A 13,129-nucleotide genomic window follows, 5' to 3' on the forward strand; every position below is an offset into this window, starting at 1 on the left:
AATCAATAAATATCTTTGTATTGCATATTGATACCTAAAATCATCCAGTCTATAAGAGGAGTCCACAAATACCTGCGTCATTAGAAAGAAGAGTATCCAGCTATAAGATAGCAATGGAGATAGATAAATTCATTAGGAAAGAGGTTTAGATTTTATCTGTGCTTCATCAGCTCCCAGAGTACCTATCCATTTTTACTACGAAGCCAAGAGCAAACTAAGTATCTCAATAAAACATTTAAAGTTAATGATGTGACTCAATCCATAAGCTTTTTAGACTCACTAAGCCTACACAATATTTCTCTATAAGTTTCAAGAATAATGATTTATCACATTGTCATGGAATATATTCTTAAAGGTTGATTACTTTCCTAACAAGCTAATTTGAAGTTTATGGTACCTACATACAACTCATGATGAAAACTGCTATGAAAAAAACTACAGAAGTTTCATAGACTTTTGAATACCTTAGGAACATTTTAAATACTATAAGCCCCACAAATATTAAAACTACTACATTCTGTTGCAGTTTTTAAACTGAGCCTAAAATAAAAATGTTGAAGAGAAGCAGCTCTCAAGAACTATGATCTTATCTGTGGACTAAGACGTTGTTGTACTTATTACAGATTTATGTATTAGAGACATTACTTCAGAAGGATTTCAGGCTTATTACTTATTATGAGAAACCAAAGGTTTCTTCAGCATTCCTTTAATTAACATGGACTTCTTATAAAAAAAGCAACCAAATACAACCACACTCAATTATCAGTTTAAGTATTTTTTGAATGAATGTCTATCACTGAGTATTTCAAAGAGGAATAAAAGTGAGAATGAAATTGTGAGTTACTAAAATTAAAACTTATATGTAATAGCACTTGTGCATCAAAATACATTAATCTAAGATTTAGAAAACAGACAAACAAAAAAAATTTCACTCACCTTCTGAACCGCTCTTATGCCATGAGCTTGTTTGTATTCCAAGGTAAAAGGTGATCAACATCTTTGGATCTCAAGATTTTCTGATGTTGAAACAGAGTAAAAAAAAGAGAAGCCTTCTTTTATTCTCATTTTCAAGAATAATTTGTATTTTCTTTTAAGATCTAGCTTCTACAGGTAACTGCCAGATATGACCAGAAAATTAACCTTGGCATCACAGACCATTATGTCTCCTTATCTACAAGAAGATACGTCGATTGAGAATTTTGTCAGATTGTAATTACCGGTTTTCTTTCTGACTGTCTTTTTACAAGTTTAATCATTCTATAATTACCTTCAAAAAGAATTGCTGGAATTTTTTAGTAATATTATATTTTAGAGAATGGCATGATAATGAATTTCCTGGCATTAACTTGTACACATTTTCCACCAATTTATAAACTGTTTTTTAAAACATCAACGCAAGGTGTATGAACTATTAAAAAAAAAAAAAAAAGTACAAGACGATAACAATTGTGTTGAGATTTTGTTTGTAAACTACATTTGTTTGGAGAAAACTCACTTTGTGCTCTTTTATCACACTTCACTGCTTAGATTTTTGCTCACTTCAAGCAGGTTTGTTTTTTTCTCTGTCTGTAAACTGGACAGGAAAATATCTTTATTAAATTTATTCCATTTATTACTAAAGTTATCTGAGCTTCTGGTTGGTATATATATTGATTTTTTTTAGCAAAATTTGTATTATTTTAAATTTTTAACATGCTTTAGGACAAAAGAAAAGCAACAGTTGCTTGATTGTGCATAGAAAATATAAATTTATACTGCAAATATAAAGAGGAGTTTGTAATAGGCAAAATTTTAAAATGTTAAAGACTTTGATTTAAATTCACTTACATAATTAGTGTTCATTATGCCAAGGTTGTGGTTTTAATACCTGCATGGGCCGTTCATTTAAGAGTTGGACTCAATCCTTGTGGATCCCTTCCAACTCACAGTATTCTGTGTTTCTGTGACTAAGCTGAGCTATCTGAGCTTTCTGAATCTCTGATGTCTACAAAAACTGAGTCTCAAAAACTTGAGAGGCCAGCCTTTTCTTCTGGTGCCAGCTGGTTTAACAAGCCGTGAAAATAGCTTTTCTTATCTTAATTTAGCACTAGTTCTCTTGGACAGATTAAAAAGTGCAGAGGAAAGCCAAACGAATAATAATAGCAACAACAAAACACAGTTTATGGAACTTTTAAAAATATTTCATTTGAGTCTAAAACTTTTGTTATCTTTCAGTGCTTGATAAACCCAGCCACAACTGAGTACATCCCTTCTAGGTCTATTTATAGTTATTTTAAACATATGGGATTATCCAGTAGTTTATGTGATATCTGTGAAAACTTTTACATTGACTTACAGGCAGATTGAATTGTCAGAAAGTAATGTCATCATATACATAATTTCATGTTTATGACAGTTCAAGAATGATCTCATTGTATGAAGCAGTCAAGATTTCAATGCACAGGTATTATTATAAATAAAAAGCATAATCCATGATGTATTCTGTGCCAAAACACATAAGAAAGGTAACTGACCTTTTCAGCCTCTCCACTGATTTCCTGTGTAAACAGGGAAAAACACTGAGTATCAGATTTATTTCATTTAATGTTATGTACCTTATACTTGGTATCTGCTTAGTCCGTGATAAGGTACAGGTATTTCCAAAGTTAATTCTCTTCCTCAGGTAACTAAATCATGAAGACAAAAATCACCATTTTGATAATGATAGCTGACAAAATTAGGCTTTGGTTGAAATAAATCCTGATTTTAATTTCTCCATGTCTCAATGTCCTTTTTTTACTTCCTGACTCTGCTCTTTTCTCTAGAAGTCCCTGCTGGAAATTTTAAAGCTCTTTAGAATTCTAGTTTTACCATGACAGCTGTAATCTACTAGTTCCCATTATCACTGATGATTAATTCTAGCTTTTGAATTATATGCCTTTCTGAAATATTTTAAAAATATAAATATTTGACACAGTAACACAGAAAAGTTTAAGAAGCTGTTGCATATAATAGTACCAGGAGAGAGAAAAACCAAGAGGATAACAGCTGAGATCTGCTACTGTATTCCTCTGTATGCTTGACTCAGCAAGATTACGTATCTTATTAAGGCCATCTACTTTGGAATCAAACAGCACCCACATGCTTTTTGGTCAGTTTGACAAGTGGTCACTATTAAGTTACACTCAGATATCACTCTCCCAAATGGAATTTTTTAGATTTCTTCTCATTCTTTCCATTCTCTTTCTTCTTTTGAAGATGTTCCAATTTTGACTTCATACTCAACTGCTTCGAACAGCTTTAACAGTCCATGTCAGTACCAATAAATTAACTTTTTCTAAAGTCAATTACTTCCTTATCTCTGTCCTACAGGTGATGCTGTCAGTAAATGTAGCCCAGACCATAAAGATGCCTTTACTCTGAAAAAACCTTCCCTCACTCATAATCTCCCCAATCTAACTAACCTTTCCCCAAAAATAATAGGTCAAAAGACATTTTGTTATGCACTCTTTGTAGAAAAAACAAATTGAATTCTTGCTGAAACAGTTCACAGTACAAGTCTGCAAACATATTTTCCCCCCTGAGGAGTCACTGGACTTTATTTTGTTTAAATATTGTCAAACATATTAGCTTGCCTCTATCTACATTTCCTACTGGGAAGAAAAAAAAAAAAAAAAAATCAAAAAACTTCTGAAGGCTTAAGGACAAAAAGTTGGTCACAATTATGAACATTATAGACACAGAAAAATGCACACCTGGCTGAAAAACCCTTATACTTTTAACACCCAGTTAATGATTTTTAAGACTCCCTTGATCAGTTAAAACTGATAATATACCTCAATCCTCTGAATTTTAACAAATCTTTTAAGAGCACATTATATTTTTTCCATAAAAAATAAATTGTGCTTATCTAGGATCTTGGAGATTAGTCTTACAACCAGGCAGAGAGAAAAATATTAAATTATACATTTACCTTATATTTTATTTATAATTTCCTCCATACTTTCTTCTATGGAGATCATAGAGTAAAACTGCAATTGTTTATCAACCTAAAATCACGTTCTATAGGTTTTATCAAATTTATTAAGCATGGAAATGATCAGATGTATTTTAACATTTTTTGCTAGGTAATAAGAGGATTCATATCAGTTTTATGCTTGACTGGTGAAGAGTAATAATTCTTTCCACTTTCTCAGCTAGTTCAGGGGTTTTCTGCCTTCATAGTCTATCATAATTGAAGTAGTTTCAAACAAATAGCATGATAGTGATGCATTAACATTTTCAAGCTGATGTTAGGGAATTAATAAGATTTAGCAGGCCTGAGCTGTCTTACCTGAGGCTTCCAGACACAATTAGTGTCCAAAGGCTCCAGTTCAGGTCCTCAGTGGGTTCATCAGGCCCCTCCAGAGCTATGCCAGAAGAGCACTGAACTCTGCTCAGAAACAGGCATTCCCTTGCCTGTCCATGGAGCCCCATAACCAGAACCCTGTTGCCACCCTGAGGGTCCTGTGCTGAGCTGGAGCCTGGCTGTGTGCTGCTGGGGAGGTGTTGGCTGACACTGGACTCTCATGCCCCCATATCCCCCTGCCTGCTTAAACCAGAACAAACAGCAGTGGTTACGATGGCTCTATTAAGTTCATTCTGGATTTTTGGGGGACAGATGGCAACAGGGTAGCCAAGGGCTGTCAGGAATGGTAACCCAGATGTCTTGCTAGTATACTAATATTATTATAAATCAATCATCCTACTCCATAAATAGCAAACAGCCCAGAGCCCTTGATATGTCCTGCACAGCAGTGGGCTGCATGCCAGGATCTCGCCTTGAGTAAGGGCATCTTTGAAGGTTACTCCTTGGGGCTGAGATGTTCCTTGCTGCAACAGATCTTTGGCAATGATTAATAGTGTGCTAAACTTTGAAATATTAGCTGAGTGATATAAAGATTGATTGTGTGCATATAATCATTTAGAAGTAAATTGTTGACCAAATGTAGGACTAGGACTGGATCGAGTTTCACCTAAACTCCTCTCTGAGATGGAGTTAAGAGCACAGGGAAGTCCTTTCTGGACATCATGACTCAACAGGAGGCTCTTCCTGCTTTATCCAGTCCTGTCCTCTATGCAGATATCAATCCAGTCTATCTTGTCATGGAATTCTGTTCAACCACTGCCACATTTACCATTGAATTTTGATAGCTCAGTTTTATATTAATAAGGTATAGTGTTGTTTCTTTATTAGGATTGAAGTGCATTGCTCCATTCATGACACAAGCACTTGTTCTGCCAGCTCTTTTGGGCACCCTCAGCTCCTAGTGCTCTTAAGGAGTATCTAGCTCTTTCTACTTCCTAAAAATTGATTTTGGACCAACTATGCATTACTTTTGCACTAACATATACTTGAGTCTTCAGAATTAATACTGAAATACTGAAACAAAGATGGAGCTGTATCTTCAAACAAATAAAGCAAATTGGTTTGTAGAAGTAGCACACCTGAATTAGAAGCTTCTTGTAATTTCTGCATAATATGTCTCAGTCAGATAAATATATCTGAAATGCAAGACTCAGGAAAATATTATAAAGCACTTTAGACGTGTTGTTCTCTTTTTAAATAAAAATGAATAAATTGACTGTTTGCTTCCAACCTGAAGTACTCAGATTTGGAAGTAAATGCATCTTGTTTATATTGGTAAATATTTTAAAAATATTTTAAATATATTTTCCTCCTTTTTTTTTAAAAAAAAACAAAACCCTCTCAATTTATTTTAACTTCTAATAAATATAGTCCTAAAGTAGTCTGAATCTGAGAGAATCTAAATAAATTTTTTCACAACTAATACAGAGAACATCATAAAGTTGAAATAGAATTTGATACATTAGAATTTCTACTGGCTTCTTTTTACCTACGCTACTGAACCATTCCTGAACTTTTTCTGGGCTAGTAGATATCAAGAAAGGAATCACTACTTTTCAGCTCACAAGTACATTCAGTGCCTAAGAGGCGATGCCAATAAGAAATTATTTATTGCTATAGTAAATTCTGGTAATTCAAATTAATTTGTTTATTTAAATGCTACTGTCTATTTCTTCAATCATTCCCTCACAAGTCTTGCTTTTCATTCTTGAGCAATATCAATGTACAGGGAATTCTGCCTATTTCTTGGAGAAAAATCCCACAAAGAACAGTACTTTTTCAATTCAAATCTGTGCTCTTCCATTATCCCTGTGGAGCTATTTGGGTTTTAATATTCAATAGGAAAGAAATCATCTATATAAAGACTTTAGGAGTTCTTAGAACACCAAATCATCAGTTTAATGCCCATTCGGATAATTTATTATTCCAGTGCTAATCAAAGGAGGATACACTGAATGCTGATTAGATTTGGTCATAATCTTTTGAATCAAAAGTTTTTCCACTAGGAAATACCCATTTGTCAAAATTAAACACACTTTATCAGTAATGTTAAATTATTTTGCTTTAATAAACAAACAAATAAGATGAGAAAAAAAAAAAATAAAATAGATCCTTCACATTTACATGATGCAATTTTACAGTGATCAAACAAGGTCTGGGATGGAGCCAACTGTGAATCCTCCCCGTATAATACTGAAGTAGGAGTTGGAACATGGGAAATAGTGATTAGATATTAAAGAAAAAAAAATAAATAAAAACAAAACAACCACCACGAGGAGGCTCAAATATTGGAATAGGTTACTCAGAGAAAATTATAGGAAGTCTATCCTTAAAGGTATTCAAGATTCAACTACCACAGACCAGAGTATCTTGATTTAATTAGGTGTATTTTGAGCAGAGAGAGGGCTGAGTACCTCCAATTTTTTTTCTAACCTAAATTATTGTATGATTTTTCAGTTGTAAGAGTGATGTAATTTCTGGCCAAAACTAGTTGCTTATAAATTACAGTAGAACTATCAGGCCTGTATTTAGGACTGCTGCTATATAGTATAGTACTATACTATATAGTACACTAGTATACTACTACTATATCAAAGTCTCTTCTCTGACTACAGAATTTGGGGTTTTTTGGAAAGCTTGATCTACAGTATTTTACATCTTAATGCTGTCTAGTGCCAGAATCTAATTTTCATCAGATATAATTTTATTTCATGAAGAATGGAAACTTTTTTCTAAACCTTTCATTCCATGAGTAGGGATGAAACCACCATCTCTTGCTTTCATTTTTTCTTTACCTTAAGAATTGTTGGCAAATATGAAAACCAAAACATTCCCCAGGGAATGTATTCTCAAGGTCTAAGGAAACAGGAAGCTATTTTTATAAATCTACTTGTAATAAACCTGTTCCATATAGTAGTTTTAAGCGATCATATTCTACGATTTCTTGCCCTTTTAATCTGATTGTGTTACATTTACTGTCCTAAGGTTTGTTTTATAGGTTTTAACTTTATTAAATTTATGTTTGTTCTTTCTTTAAGTATTATATTTTATCTTGGCTTCAACCCTCTTTTTCTAATATTCTTCCTCCTTTTTTAACATACAATCTGGAATTCTATCTTTATCAACCTTCTGATCTTTCAGCTAGCTTTAAATTTACCTTTTCTTTTTCTTAATGTCCTAATATATCTGATGATTCTGAAACACTATTAATATTTCTAGATATTACAGGCTGTCTCTCAACTACCAGATGTTTGTTAGAACAGGTTCACTGGAAGGAATTATATCCAGGACAAGAATTATCAACAGTCTGAAACAAAACAAGGTTTAGCAAGAAATACAGCTCAGCTAGTTTTCACATGTGTAGGGGAACCTGCAATATCCAAACCCCTACCTTGCTATCCCTGACTGGAAGAAACTCGATGCAAAAAAGACATCTGGGTTATCAGTTACCTGTGAGTTAATTTTAAAATACAGATGGGTTTTAAAAGAATAAAACCAACCAAACAAAACATTCAACAGTACAACAGAATACAAAGTTCACTTTTTAAAATGCAACCTTTGAAATATGGACAAAAAGAAATCAGAAAATGCAGTCTTAATCTAGTAAAATCAGCAAATGGCACTGAGACTTGATACTAATCACTTTACTGCTCATCATTTATAATGCCCTGAGATAATCCATCTTCAAAAGTTACTCAGTTGCATGTTGTCCTGACTATACTCTTATCCAGTGAGAATAACTGCTGTTCTCATTATACTGAAATCTGAGCTGTATTTTCAGAAAACTATGATTTTCAGCATATCTCCTAGGACCTTCAGTTTTTGTTTCTCCTTGCAATGTGGTTGTATTTTTGATTACTCATGGTCTTTTCTGAAAATACAAATAAAAGACTGATTAAACTTGTCTGGAGCTGAAAAGTATACATAGCAATATATTATTATAATAATTTTTATTTCTAGGTTCACCTTCCTGAATATGAAGTGAGTTGTACTGTATGTACTGTGAGCTTTCAGGTCTTAATACAGACAGCAAGATTTTTCATAGGAATTTTTCCCTTCTTCAAATGTGTTTATAACTTGTTTAGGGATTGGGTTATTTTTTTCTTGTTTGTTTGGGGGTATTATTTCTTTCTTTTAATAAGGAAGTGTAACTTATCTAACTTTATATTTTCAAAAGCTGAATTACTATGTTGTATTTCCATATATGTAGCCTATTAAGAACACACAGGAGCAGATTTTTTTTTCTGGAGTGATTATCCAGTAATCCTGTGGCCACTGCTTGTAAGATCCATTCTGCGTGCAGCTTGCAAATTCCTCTAATTCTCAAATTCTCTTCAATTCTAGTAAAATGATAACTTTAAAGATAGTAGGTCCATAAGCAAATGGTACAAGTAGACAGCTGAAGGCTCTATCAGGTATTTGTTAGGGGGCAGAAAATCAGTGCCAGTCAGTAGAGAAGTTATTGGGAAGATTAATTTTTCCTATCATAATAATTTGAATTTTGTCTTTAATAATTAAGATCTTGGGTCTTGGTTCATCTTTACTCAATGAAAGGTGAATTCTTAAAGGACAATACAATTTATCATAAAATATGTGCACAAGGACATATGAATTTCTATTTTGATACACTTATTTCTGTTTCAGAAATTAAAATAAATTTTATGAATATAATCTTTCAGATATTTAAATTTAAATTATTTCCACTTACCCATGCAAGTCGACGTTTCTCTCTGTCATGCAAAGTAAAAGAACAAAGAAATAAGTCAATGGTCTGTCTGGATGGGGAAAAATATTCTCTCGGATTAGCTGCTTCTTCCTCTTTCACTTTTCCTCTACAAGTAAGGAACTACAGACACTGCAGGATTCAAATCACTGCAGGAGCATAACTGTGTGTCTCAGTTTTGAAAGACAGTTGTCTGCCAAGGAAAGCTAGAGGCTCTCTTGGAATGGAGAATGTAAATCCCCTTCCCTCCAAATTAATATAATTTTGCAATTAGGGGCTTTCAGGCAAAGATATGGGAATAGGAGTAACACTTATTTACTAGGAATATTTTAAAAAAAAAGAAAATACAAATGTAGTAGTACAAAAAAACAAGCAAGGAAGCAAACAAAAAATCCTCAAAATACCATGACAGGGTCAGGGATACAACCTGGCACCCTGTTGCACAGGGTGCTGGAAGCAGTCCAAATAAGTCCTCCTGGAGTAACAGATGTGGTTCTGTGGAGCAGAGATGATCCTGTAGAAAGTCCAGTGGTGATGAGATGGGTCCGGTCTTCCTCCGGGAATCCAGTGGAAAAAACAGATACCTTGTGTCCTTCAGTCCCAGTTTTTATCTAGCTAGGAACAGTTGGCTCCTCCCCCACTGTGTGGAGCATCTCACAATGGGATGATGGAATGTGTCATGTCATTGGTGGGCCCTAATGGCCCATTATCAGAAGATGTCCCCCTGGAGGGTGGAGGGGTGGTGAAAGAGATAAGAAACACTGCCCCACCTGGATTTAATGGCTGGGCCATTATCAGAAGGCATCCGCCTCCCCCTCCCCCCCCCCCCCCCCCCCCCCCCCCCAACCCCCGGGAGTAAGAAGGATAAAAACGTCTCCCAAAAACCAGCTTTCAACAGATGAAATGGAATACACATTTTTAGGTTACATAATCCAAGACACTGTAGCATCAGTGGAGGTTTCATAATGAAACCATGATAATTTAAAGAAAATTGATATGGAACTATTTACTTTTGGAGTTTAAGACCTTCCTATATCCCTGCAAGATATTATAAAGTATTTCAAGGTCTGTTTAATTTAATCTGTAAACATAAGCTGTGGCATGCCATCATAGCTTCTGGTGTACAGGTTGCCAGAGAGAGTCTTGTCTACTGAACTGAAATTTCAGAAGTTTCTTTATGAAAAACAGAAAAATAGCCTTGCTCACACACATACACACAGAGTTGGTCAAAATACTGAGAATAGGAATTTTTTTCTTGTAAAGCAAGATTGGATAAATAGTCACACACTTTGATCTATAGTCTATTTGAGACTTATCTGAAGTGAAATTAATTGCCTACTATTACACAAAGAAGCAGATGTTACGTATTCAGCCAAACATATCCTTGCAAACATGTTTTGAATCCAGAATGCCTCTCCAAGTGGCCACTCAATCTGTTTACACAAGTATCATATCCCAGTTAACATGGTCTCTTTTCTTTAAAGCACACTTTTATAAGCTGGCATTCCATCAGTCCTCTACAGTTCCATATTCACACGTCCAGCCATCAGCTGGCATGTGAACAAAGTATTAATGACAAAATATAAAGTTATTAAAGTTTAATTTTTTAAAGTTGATGTTTTTTGAAGCAGCAAAAGTACTCCAAGGACTCTAAGACAAGCTTCAAAAAGGAACTCAAATGCTTTCCTCCCTTTGACAGTCCACAAGTCTCCTTTATCTTCTCTGTTCCTAAGGGTAAAGTGAGTCACTTTTATAGAAAAGGTATCTTCAGGCCCTTAGCTGAAATATCTAAGAACCTAATCAGCCTAAGGTCATTCTAAAAATGAATCAGGGAAAACAGAAAAGTCTGTAGTCCCTATGCTTCCATCAGCTATACAGGAAGTTGTATGTGTGTTTGATATAGTTAAATAGATTTCATCTCAATATGTTTTCATCAGATTTAAAATTCCTGGGATAAAATCAAGGCAGATTTGAAAATAATTGAAAATACCCACTAATTCCACTGCAGCACAATCTTCAGTCCTTGAGTTGCTTACAGAGAAAATATTTGCTAAGAACTATATTTACCAGTGATTTAACAGTATTACTTGTCCATCTCCTCTCAGAAAAATCTACAACCAATCAAACAGAGAAAGAAAAGCCAACCCCAAAATCCCAATATTGTAATTCTTACTGACTGTGAATATTTTGTTGCTTGAGCACACTTTCTGTATTACTTGGAAGTAACTGTTGAACTATTACAGTTTTCATTAAATATATGAACACGAAAATTTACACTTTGACACCAACTCAACATCCTCAGGCTTTGAAAATGAAACATGAAGGTGATACAGTGTTCAAAAGACCTTAAAACTGTTATTTGTCAAGTTCCTGTACTTTTCCCTTTTTCAATGCTATCATAAGTATGTAAGACATCTCCACCTTAGAAAATTAAGATAAATTGCAATTCAGTCTCTAAGGTATCAATCAAACACCCAGTCTTTTAAACCATTTAATATGAGCATTATAAAATGTCTTTAGAACAGGCTGTATTACAGATTCCTGACTGGAATGTTTTCATTGTAACCCTTGAGCAACACTAAAGCTGTAAAACCAAAATTATAAACCTGTGACAAATCATTGAATGCAACTGCAAAAATCTAGGTCAGCTACACTCATGAGTTTAATTAAAGCTATCTGGAAACTACCAAGTCCACACGTATTTCAAGTTTTGCATGTCCCAGCCTGTATGGCTGTGTGATTTACAATGCACAACAAGCATTCCTTTCATGGTCGTCTCCATTTGTAACAATGTGAATATTTTACTTGTGCTCTGATACATTTGGGTTTGTCTGGTGGTCACAGTTGATAGGTCATAATTTCTCGCTCTCAGGACTGTTTCTTGGCAGTGACCATTCAAATAAAATTAGTATCACTGAGGGACTGGAGGCTATATCACACAGCAAGGAGGCAATCCACCAGTGCCACCAGCTTACTTTGTGGTTTCAGGCAGGTTCTTATTTTTCCACCTGTAAAATGAAAATAGCAGTGGTTATCTCCTTTGATGGGCTGCCAGAAAAAAAAAAAATAGACCTGCTCTAGATGAAGAAGAAAAAGTAAGGCAATGATTTATATAAAGACAAACTAAAGAATAGGAAAAAAAAAATATTACATATAAAACACAAGATTAGAAATGTTAAACTTGAAAACAGAATAGAATGGTGACGTGAAGGTAATCTGTTCCATCAATAAGAATGTGTAGTTGGGTACTAGGAATGGAACTCATGAGACACAAGGTATATTGATCTCACTGCTTAAATTTTAGACTCTGATGTGGCTAAAGAATTCAATAAATTTATGATATGCCATGAAAGAAAGTGACGATGGTGAAAAAATATGGCATTTTGATCATAACCATCCAAATCAAGAGGACAGTGTAAATATGTAAAGTACTTTTGTGTATTTTACCTGAATTGGATTCAACATGCTTCATGTTGTAGTTCTGACTCATAAAAGTTGGTATTATAACTATGACATTTCTTTCATCACTTTTTGACATTGAGTTGATAATTTGGAATATTTAAATTCAATATAAATTTGCTTTCCGAACAGGCAGAAATCATTATTTTTCTTCCAGGGGCTGGTATGTACAAAGACTCATTAAGTATATTCATATTCTACAAGTAGAATGAAACAACAAAAGGTTCATGGAGGAAAAAAGGTCAGCTTGACAAAATAACTCTCCATTTTGTTATATTTCAATAGATGTAAAAGTGGAGAATGCTTTTAAAGGAAAGTGTTTTGCAATATTGTGTTTCTAGGTCACAGGTATACAACTTGATTCTTTTCGACCAGTTTTGTGTCTGGATAATACAATAGAATAACCGTGAGGATTTCTGGTAAAAGGAATGGAGTATTAGCCTATGAAAACATATTTATTCTATATTGTAAATATTTTAAAGGCTCAACAATTTGTTTAAAGTTGGTACATTTGATAATTGCAGCTGATCCTAAAGGATATAGTAGGAACAATGGCTTAA

The sequence above is a fragment of the Hirundo rustica genome, chromosome 2 (assembly GCF_015227805.2).
Source record: "Hirundo rustica isolate bHirRus1 chromosome 2, bHirRus1.pri.v3, whole genome shotgun sequence".
NCBI lineage: Eukaryota > Metazoa > Chordata > Aves > Passeriformes > Hirundinidae > Hirundo > Hirundo rustica.